This window comes from Gigantopelta aegis, chromosome 9 (assembly GCF_016097555.1).
Source record: "Gigantopelta aegis isolate Gae_Host chromosome 9, Gae_host_genome, whole genome shotgun sequence".
NCBI classification, from domain to species: Eukaryota; Metazoa; Mollusca; class Gastropoda; order Neomphalida; family Peltospiridae; genus Gigantopelta; species Gigantopelta aegis.
The window spans coordinates 48,542,028-48,554,042 of NC_054707.1; positions in this window are offsets into that span (position 1 = coordinate 48,542,028).

A 12,015-nucleotide genomic window follows, 5' to 3' on the forward strand; every position below is an offset into this window, starting at 1 on the left:
CTTGATTCCGTTAGAGTGAGACTCCACCAGTTGGGAGTGTGTGGACCCGTGTCTCGTAACGCCCTCGTACACAGTCTCGACAAGACTTCCAGTGTGCCGTACTGTCTGGAGCCACACCGAGTGCGACAAGGTTTTCTCATTCACTCTCTCTCTCACACACACTCCAATACGGAAACATTTTCTCGAACAATGCCATGAAATATGTGATACACGATTAACAATGTTTGTATTTGATTTTATTGTGATTTCCAACATGCAGAGGTTATACTGGAAATACGTTTTCTTTAGCCAACGTCAGAGGATATTTTTTTTTTGAAAATTATTGAAAGTACAATTTATGCAAATTTCAGCCAATCTGTGTGAAATATAGCAGTTTGGTTAATTTGGTTTCAAACAAGGTGAGACCTGAATAGGATGAGAAATGGATGTCTTAGTCATCATCATCATCATCATTATCATCATCAACAACAACTATTTAAATCATCAGTTTACAAAAATAATAAAATAAAAAAACTCCCATTATTTAAATGCATTGGATAGAAAAGAAATGAAAATGTGTTGACTGATATTATAACATAGTGTTTGTTAACCATTTTACTGTTATTGGTTTCCTAAATGCTATGTCCTGAATAGTATATTAACGAAATGTTGCGAACATTCAGTGGTTGAGATGGAGACTTTGTGTTTACTAAATGGTAAATATCGGTCATTATCTACAAGATGGAGAAAAGCAGTCCACTGCTGCCGTATAGGTTGCATTTTCCACCAGCAGCAAGATGATTTTCATATGTAGCTTACCACAGGCACAGGTGTGTCAAAGCTGGAGGGGCCGATATTTAATCAAACATATACGAAAATGAACTTAGTCATTGATTCACTCAAAAGTAAGTCAAATTTTAAAAATTCCTGGGGACTCCCCTTATACCATTGTAGCAAGATGGGAGACCACTCCTCTGTTGTACCTGCCCCTTCACCTTCCTAATGTCAGATTCCGTTAATGCTCTTGGGATAGCACATTTTAAAACTGAACATATCTGTGAAGGAGAATCTGTTTCAGCCAGACAAAAATCTTGGGTTTCTATACTATGGAACTACATTTCACCCCTACTTTTGACAGTGAATGAATGTCTTAAGTTTTTTGAGTTTTGACTTTTGCTGAAATTGGAAGGAAATGATACAGAATGAATTTAAAGTACTAGTGTTGGGTCGTTAGTTCTAATCAGTTTGCACCAAGTGATCTATTTTCAATTTTTCAATAAGTTAAAGAGTTATATAATCACAAGAAAGATTTAAACTATTAGGATTATGCACCTATTCTCGTGTTCACCGAGAAAGACTTGACAAATCATTCACTTAGTACCTATTTAATATCTGTTTTCTGTACGTACCCATGAAAATAAATCAAACCGTAGCATATTTTCATGAATTCTATCATTCAAACTGTACAAATGAGTACAGTTACCATTTCCTGTGACAGTTAATTATGGATATTTATGATCAGTTATCTCTTCAGTAGAGCCTAACCAATAGTTTTCTATTATAATCTATCATTGGAACATCACTAGTAGATATAATATCCAATACAATCATTTGACATGAATATGTATGAAGATTTACAAAGTAAACATTTTATGTCATGTGCTATTCCACTGATCTTGAACCTTGGGGTTTGGAGGGTGGGGGTTAGAGCACCATGTGGTATCATTGTAAGGTGTAATGTAAATCCCTGTCAATAACAAATTTAGTTTTATTTAGTTATTTTCAGTTCCTAATATAATAAACGACTTTACAATCAGATGAGGTATAACAACCCTAAAGCAATTATTGAGCATATAATATTCTGCCAGTTGATTAAATGGAAAACTGATATGATCTCTTACGAGAAGTGGCAAATCAGTTGGCAATGTGCTATTATTTCTTAGTTTGAAAAAAAAAATTGAGTTTTAGTTTTGTTTGATTTAATGAGATGTTTTGTAATATCGCTGTTGAAATGTGACTATGTCATTGTATGGCGAGTCCTTCTGGACATAATGTTCCACCACACATTATAAGCAAAAATATATAGAGAATTCGTCTTTAGTGTTCTGTAATATGGAAAATATCAACTGAGTTTACGTTAATCAGTGTTTTTGTCAAGGCTCCGATGATACAAATATCGATTAACTAGGTGAGGTCAATATTTTACATATTAAAAACATGAGTAGCGAATTCTATTTATCATGTAACTCTTCTAAAATAATTTGATATTTAGTAAATCAGATAAAGTTACCTCCATCGGTAATATGATGTCATAGCGATTAGCGTAGAATGTAGTTTGACAATGGATGATATGGGCAAGTTATAGGATAACAGTTTATAATCTTTATTAAAAGTTATCAAATACTAACATTAACCCTTGCCCTAATGTAGAAGCTGAACAAATAACTGGGACCCAATATACCCAGTACTGCAATGAAATTACACTGCAGCCAGAATATTTGATGATCAGAACGTATCATCTCTTAATCTTACAATTGTAGTGAAAGCTCATGAACAGCCTCCTGAGGCACAAAACATACCTGGCCCCATGCTTATAAACTTTTAATAAAGTCCAGACTTTAACATCATGGCAACACCATTCAAATAGCATTATGTTAAAGTCTAGACTTTAAGTTTTGTAAGCATGGGCCCAGAGCTAGATCGGAGTCTGGTGAATATAGGGGACATAAGCTGGGGAGGGTTGTATTTATTGGTGGGTCGGTGGATGACCCCCACCCCCCACTGAGGGTAAAATAATTTTTACAGAATAATATTAGGCTATTCATATAGATGTCCAGGGAAAACGTACATTAAAGTGTCTTCTAGGTTCATTTTTGAAACCAGCCGCCACACACACACACACATACCCAGGTCCACACCATACTATGCCTCTGGTGGTACCTGTAAAAAAAAAACAATACACAGAATCGAACATGACAAAACAGATAAGATATGTCTATATTGGCACCAACTACAGATCTGGCAATAGACAAAATGTTTTGGGGTTTTTTTTACTGATTATTATATATATACATGTATATACAGTGGACTCTGTCTAAACTGGACTCACTTCGTACTTTCGAAATAGTCCGGTTTACATAGAGGACTGGTTTAGACAGAGTTCATCCAGAGTTATGGTTCTTGAATGATCGACAAACTCGCGATCAACAATGACATTTGAACCCATGGATGGTTGGAAAATACAGTCATACAAGCCAGACTTGCAATTGATCATTTCACAAACATAAATATACTTAAAGGGACATTCCTGAGTTTGCTGCAATTTTTAAGATGTTGTCGACTAACAGACTTTTTAACGATTGTAATTACATATCAAATATATTTTTCTGCATAAAATATTAGTGGCAGAACTTTAAACGTGTTTCTGGTCGTTCTAATGTTTGTACTAGGTTAAATTTCATTTTATTTCCTAAAACATTATTTATTCGTACATACGAATTAAAATTTTGTGCTAAATCTTTCTGTTTTGACTATGGATTTGCATCAAATTCTTGTAGTAATTTGACTTTAGTTTCTAACGAAAGTTCGATACGTTGTCGTTTTTTGGGGTCACCGCCATTATAAATAAAATAAGACAACACAAAATATACACGCACGCACGCACACACACACACTAATATTAATCCGATTGATCTAACGGCTTACCGCAATAAAAGTAAACTTAACACGAGTGCGATTACATTTTGTATTTGATCTTGTGACGGCGTCCTGTTTACTTGGCAATTGACTATCATTGTTCAACTAATTAAGCAGCCCATCGTTCAGTCAAATCCCAATCCTGTGTAGACAAAGGTAATTAATACATGAATGGTTCTTTTGTTCTTGATTTTTTATCCGGAGTCCGGAGTAGACAGATTACAGATTAGGCAGAGATTTATACCTAAGAGATAAACGGTAGCTGGACGGGGCTTTAGAAACTAATTATTATTATTATTTTGTTTTGTTACATTTGAGCTTAATAATATATAATACTAGAAAGTATTGTGTTTTAGCCATATTTGTTCTGAATTTTGAAGTAGGTTGTGATAAGTATTGAAAAGACTAATTTATGTAAATTTTTATTAGACAGATACAAATAAGAATTAAATATTATTTTTGCAAAATAGAATGCGTAATCATAAGGCCATTGAAATGTTTGAGCGTAAGGTAGAAACTGATGAGAATGACCAAAAACTCATGCTGGTTGGAACTCCCTTATCTATACCAAACAAAAAATACTAGGGATGCTGGTTTTTAGCTTTGTTTTTTCTGATTTCAGCTCTTTCTTTTTTTCTCTGTTTTTTTTGTTTTTTGTTTTTTTTTGGGAGTAAAAATATTTCCCCCAAGTAGGTTGGATTTGATTTAAAATGATGAAAAATTGCCTTTATTTAAAGGGGACCGGCCATCGGTCTACAGGCTGGTAGGTACTGGGTTCGGATCCCAGTCGAGGCATGGGATTTTTAATCGAGATACCGACTCCAAACCCTGAGTGAGTGCGCCGCAAGGCTCAATGGGTAGGTGTAAACCACTTGCACCGACCAGTGATCCATAACTGGTTCGACAAAGGCCATGGTTTGTGCTATCCTGCCTGTGGGAAGCGCAAATAAAAGATCCCTTGCTGCCTGTCGTAAAAAAGAGTAGCCTATGTGGCGACAGCGGGTTTCCTCTAAAAAACAGTGTCAGAATGACCATATGTTTGACGTCCAATAGCCGATGATAAGATTAAAAATCAATGTGCTCTAGTGGCGTCGTTAAATAAAACAAACTTTACTTTACTTTATTTAAAGGGACACACCCTAGTTACGTTTATTTGTTAACCATTACGGCGTTGTTTTTCGCTATTAAACCCCATTTTTCAGAAATAAAATTGCATTTTACTTACATTTTATTATTTAGAATACACATTTCCATTCACCTGAAGTGCTTTTTGGTAATCCTGATGTTTGTAAAACCACGAAATGCATTTTTTGCATTTTTTCACAAAACGTGTTGTCGAGAAAAAAACGTTAAGCAAGCGAGGTCCAATCTATTTTTAATGTCACAGACGTTGGTATATCACGTGACCGTTATCATTTTGGTTCGGTTTGTTTTCTCGTGCACGGTTCACGCAATCAACATCCGATTTGTTGTTGTTCATTTGTGAGATTTTTCTTCACAGTTCGTGAACATTTTCAGTAACAATAAAGTTCAGACAAGTAAGTGTCTCAATACAAAACGTTACAAACCCTTAAAACCAATAATTTTGCTAAGTCTTACGATATCTGGAGAGGGGATACAACCAGGACAGAACAGTTGGAACATGTCCAGGAGAGGTGAAACGAATGCACCCCAAGTCTGTGAAATTTGTCGTGACGTAGGCATTGTTGTGCTTCTACCGGTGACATCAGAATACTAACTTTCAAAATTATTTCAAGCAATTGGGACATGGGGATTCCCATGGTATTTATCGATATAAAACCTGCTTTTTCACTCCATTTGATAAAAACGTGATCTAAGTGTGTTACAGGTTTGTAGATTAACCAAATTATAATTTATTTTCGCTGGATGGAACTAGGGTGTGCGGCTTTAAGTGTATTTTAGAGCTTTTTAGAGATCAGTTCAGCTTTTATTTTCAAATAGGTATCACATCTCTGAATGACTAATTCTTTTTCTTGCTTCTTTAATTACAATAGGCAACAATGACAAGGTAAAGTGAATTATTTCTAGATCTATTGATAAACATCACACCTATAAACTCCATTAATAATACACCAACAAACATTAAGTCATAACAACTCCACGATTAATATTAGTTTGAAAATGTGTAACTGTCTGAATATTACTTTTAAAAACCCCACCAAAAAACCCTCTGATATAACATTAACTGGTAATACTTATTACAATAAAATCATCACAGTTGATCATCCTGTGTATTTTAAAATCCTGAAGTAATACTGAATTTTCTAGTCCAGTACAGCAGCTAGTCATTTATTATTCATTTTTAACTTATGTTTGTGCTTATATATAAGGTTTGAGCAAACTGTCCTTGGCATACACCTCAACTATCTGGGCTGCCTGTCCAGGTTGGTGGTTAGTGAGAGAGAAATCTGGGTAGTAGCCTTATACCTACCCACAGAGTCATTAAAATCTGCTTTGGGTGGGAATCAGAACCAAGATGCGAACCCAGTACCTACCAGACCCAAGACCAATTGGTTAACCACTACACTAATGAGACTGGTAAAAGCTAGTCAATGCATAGACAAGTTGTGTAGTAACATCCACTTTGCATTATATATATTCTTTGTATAAATAACTATAAGTATGTCTTAAGTAAACGGTAAAAAGTCACAAGTATTCAGTCATCCCCATTCAACGGAGAAAACTCCCACTTAAAGTTACATTCAAAGTGGTATTCGGATCAACCGACTAAAAATACCTGTGGTTGAATTTTTTTTTATTAACACTTAAATTTGTTGCTAATGTGGGAGTGCATCCTTCTGATAAAGTGGGCAGGATCAATTTGCCTTAACTGCTTGGATCATAAATTGAACATATTTGGCTAAACCTATTGTTTTACCACCACCTACCCCCAACCAGTGCCCATTGCTGGTATATCAGAGGTCATGGTATGTGCTGTCCTGGGAAAATGCATATAAAAAAAGTCGGAATTGCCAAAATGTTTGATAGCCAATACATAATAATCATTGTGCACTTGTGGTGTCGTTGAACAAAACAAACAAACTTTCCAATAAAGGACACTGATTTTTCACTTACATTTTGCATGCAATGTGCAATGCAGAAAAATACATGCACAGGTATATTTTTCTGCAGTAATGCACATCCATCGTCTCAAAAAAATTCCATTTCATGAATTATAGTGATGATGTTGTAAATCTTACAACAGCTGATATCAAATCATAGTAAATATTTACATGTAATTAAAGGAAAACTCAAGTTATTTTATTGATGGGATGACAAACCTTTTCCTGAACAACATTCAATGAATTGAGCTTCATGAGTAGTTTTGTCCCATTTTCATTATTAAAATTGTTCAACTATTTATTAAAAAGTCTTCTCTTTTTTTTGGGGGGGGGGGGGGGGGGGTGATGGGTGGGTGATGTGGTTTAAGTGGAGATAAGAAGTTTTGTTCTATTGACAGCTGTCTGAAGCTACTAGTACAGACAGTGCACAATACTAGTGATGATTGCATGTTTAAGAATAATATATATGAAGTGTACAGCTTAATTGTGAATGGATCTGCAAGAAATATTTTGTGATTTGTTTTCTTATTTATAACACAAGCTGGGATCCTATGTGTTGAATGCAACTATTTTACAATAAAAGACAATTATGTTTTCTATGTTCTGCTTGTTACGTTTTCTTTTCTCAATTCTGTATGGGGCTGCTAAATGTATTTTGAGCCTGGAGTTAAACTAGTATTATTATGAAGAATAAGTATTCTCTCTTGGAAAGATACCTATTCAAAGATGCTATATCAATATACGCATTAAAAAAAAAAATGGCATTACAAAAATCAGTTTTAAAAATACTGATTATTTTATGGAGATGACCATCTATACGACATGTGACATGCCTACCAGAATAAGATTACTTGACCTACAGGAGTTTACATAGAGAAATACAAGAAGCCGCTAACCAAAATGGATTGGGAGACCAATTTTTCCAGCACCAGTGATTGCAGTGAATTTGTTGTAAAAACAGTTTATGGGTGATATACTGCATTCGTTTAGTTTGAGCCTGTATTCAGTTGTTGAAATAGAAGCTAGAAAAAACTAGCAGGTAATGATGTGATAAATACCAGTTTAAAGAAAATCTGTGTGTTGATAATTGTAGTGTAATGAGACAACTGGACAATTCGAGTTTGGTGTTATTTGGACACTGTCGACAAATTGAATGTGTTTATTTGTGGTACCAAAACATTCTGACCAGAGACTGATCGGCTGTACCGTGTCTGGGTCTGACTGGGTGGCATTTGTAAGTAAAGGCTAAAAGAAGTTTTGGTTTGTTTAACGACACTACTACAGAGCCGTACCCTGAGAATCTCACTTTTTTTTCTCTTGTTTTTAACTCCAGAAACTCAGGGTTTAATTAATTTGTATAGTGTTTCATTTGTTTATAAAAAGTAGTGCCCCCCTCCCCCCTCTCCCTCTCCAGGAATTTTGATCAGGGTACGGCTCTGCACAAGAGCACATTGATATATTAATCTTCGGCTATTGGATGGCAAACATATGGTCATTTTGACAGTCACAGACAGGAAACCCATTACATTTTCCTATTAATATACTAAAAGGCAAAAGTTATTGTGACACACAAAAGACAGATACTTGATGATAAGATTTTACTGCCGTGTATGAAACGTTATAACATGGAAAGAGGAATATCATGAAAAGGGACCTGCCATATGCAAATGAGCCACATCACTAGAGGGGGGTCCAGAGCGAAGTCCACACAGTCAGTAGTGAGTGTGTCCACCTTGAGCATTGATACAGGCCTGGCACCGTCATCTCACTGAGGCCACTAAACGTTGGAGAAAGGGATGGTACGGGCTGTGAGTGTTGCTGGCTAGAAGCTGGCTGGAACTGGTTTCGCAGATGCGTGGTTCGGATCCATGTGTCTTGGCGAGGGGTTGTCACGGGTGGTCGGCCGCTACGGGGACGGTCCCTGACCTGGTTGTTTTGTTGATATCGTTGCCATAAGTGCCATATTGTCTTTCTGTGGACGTTGAATTGACGTGCGACGTCACGCTGCGAGGTCCTAGATTCAAGCATCCCTATGACTCGCCTCTGTCATTTTCACTGAGGTGTGACATGACGAAATTGCATCAAACAGTTCACTAATAGTGTTTTTCTGACTTCTGCCGTTCTGGACTTCGGAAGGCTGCACAGAGTGGCAATGATTTGCGACTGAATGTCTGACCTTTTATGGTGAACACTGGGCAGCATTTCTCCCGAATATTCCATGTTTCTTGCACAAAGCATGCAATTGCTGCTTGGTTGCATTTCTTTGAGCTGTTTTATGCACATTTTCTCTTGTTTACATCTCTAAATCCATTCACAAATGTATTACTCTAAACAATCCATGTCACAATAACTTTTGCCTTTGAGGATAGTAAGGGATCTTTTATATGCACCATCCCACAGACCGGATAGCGCATACCACAGCCTTTGATATATAGCCCAATGGGCCCACCGACGGGGATCGATCCCAAACCGACCGCGCCTCAATTGAGCACTTTACCATTGAGCTACGCCCCGCCCCGTAAAGGCTAAAACAATGAGAAAGTAGAGAAAGTGTCTGTAATTGGACTATTAATTAAATGAGTTGGGATTTTTTTTTTTTTAATCATGTTAAATATATATATATATATAGGAACATTTTGACTAGAATTTAAATTGTTAAATTAAAAATGGATGGCATTGCTGACAATTTTGGATGAATACCAACATAATATTACCATATAATACAAACAAGTTGTGTATAGCAGACTGTTCAATGAACATGCTATGGATACTTTCCAGTTTATTTCTAGTCTTTTTGTTTTACTATATCTTCGGGGGCCGTCCATATATTACGTTATGTTATTCTTGTCAAAATTAGACACCCTTCCTTCCCCTGTGGCGCTCCGTAACGCTAGGCCATACCCCCCCAAAAAAAAAAAAAAAAAAAAAAAAATAATAAATAATAATAAAAAATAATAATAATTAAAAAAAATAAAAATAATAATAAAATAAATAAATAAAAATAAATACATAACGCTTGGATACACTCCCCCTCCCTCCCCCCCCACCCCCCAACTCCCATTCACAAACAAGTAATATGGGCGTGTCTTTTTGCGAATTGGGAAAGCGTAGATATTCATTTTAACTCAATTTATAATCAGTATTGGGTGTTATATCCAGGTATTCATCTATGTTAAACATCGTCGCTGTGACAGAGCGGGGTTTTTTGGGGGAAAAACCCAAAACATGCAACAAAATATTTTAGTAATAAAAAGTGTGTTACGTAACGCTGTTCAGAACACCCACCCACCGAGTGTAACGCAACACAACGTTTGGACATATACCCACCCACCCCTTGAGCATTTCATAATATTTCAATGGCCCCTTCAATGAACCTTTTCCATATTTGTAGTAATTATACATGTCTTCCTTGTTTTCCTCATTGACTTCTTAACCTTCAGTGACATCATAGCAGAAAATAATCTCTGTGTTATCGATTGCATTTCTTTCGGCACCTGATATCTTTTTCTTTTGGAGTAAAACAGAATTATAAATTATCTATTGTCCTCATGCTACACTTTCCACATTAACTTTGTATGAACGCCAGTCATCAATGTTAGGATGAGTAACAAGTGCTGTCTCATCTTTAAAAGTTTAAGCTGATGCATGAGCTTGGCCTTGTCTGTCTTCTTCGGCAGTTTATCCTATGGTGCTACTGTCCATGAGACAGAACGTAATGGACAAAACAGTATCTTCTGAAGAGTGAGACTGTTGTCGCCAGAGAGCACTCGCAGTTTCTCAAAGATATAGTAGTGTGCAGTTTCTTGAACAACCTTCATATTTGAAGACTTCTTTTTTTAATGAAACCAAACGTTTTTAGTGATCGTCATGGGATGGGTGCAAGGAACTTAGTAGATTTGCCAACAAATCGTTTTATAAGAAATGTTTCGAAAGAAATTTCCCCAACTGCTTTAGCCTTCAAAAGATTGCTTGCAACTTTAGCTGGGGCTTGTGCATTAAACGAAATGCAAAACAAACCTTCTTTCATGTCAACTTCATATGGATTGATAATATTTTGGAAAGCACTTATCAGTCTCTGCAAATCTGTCTCGTCATATCTGGTCTCTGCCGACAGACTGTTCTTGTGCACCGTGTTTTCTGAACCCATCACACCTGCCATATTCAGCATGGCTCTGTGTTAACGTCTTGCCAGGCACTATCAATAGCATATTGGATATTTTCTACTGAATCCACTGATGCCTCCCCTCCTGGATTTTGCATGGCGATTACTTGTCTATTTAATTGTCACGTCATTTGGATTTCTTGATGCCAGTATATCTGATCTGGATACACTGATCCCACAGTTTCTCAGTAAATCGTCTGCTCTCAAGTGAGTGTGTAAGAGGTTGACGAGTGTAACAAAGTGCACAGACAGGTATCAAGTACAGTTGTGATGATCCATACTAAACAGCAAAGGACACAAGAGTGGGACACATGCCAGGTATAGATCAAAGTTGTTCTCGTTTGTAGCTCGAAGGGATCTTAAGACCAACCATATTATGTCCATGATTGAATGCAATGACGCAAAATGATAACAGTTTCCTCCAGTCATCTCTCTACTGAAGAGACAGATTCAAATGCTGTTTCCACGACCTGCCCAGTTGGCACCTCATCAGAATATACAAGGTCACTTCTGTTACCAAAATATAATTATCCTTTGACCAAAGTACTTCTTCAGTCTGTCTTTCAGCCTTCTGTCACGCTTGGAATGCCCCCTGGAAGTCACGTTCTTTAAGCGAGTCAATAACCAGCCTCGGTGTCAAAACGGCGACCCTTCAGATTGAACTTCATCTTGGGGAATCGCAGGGAACCAAATCCGGGGTGAGAAGCCATGATCATGTTCGTCCGGGTGAAAAACTCGCGTGTTTTCAACATTCTGTGAGGGGGCGCGTTGTTATGGTGGATCATCCAATTGCCATCGCGCCACAGTTGAGGTCGTTTGCGCCGAATGTCCTCTCTCAGACGCCTCAGAACGTTATATTAGAACTCGTGAGGCACAACTCGTTCAATTTCTTCGACATTTTCGGGGGTTGTGCTCGTGGAGGGTCGCCCTGACTTCTTGTCATCTTCCAGTGACGTTCTGCCCCTCTTAAATCGAGAATGCCACTCAAAACACCTCGCTCGGCTCATTGCTTCGTTGTTGTTTGGCTTGCTTAAGCATTTTGAGGGTCTCCGTTGCTGATTTCCCCGAGTTTGACACACAATTTGATGTTTGCTC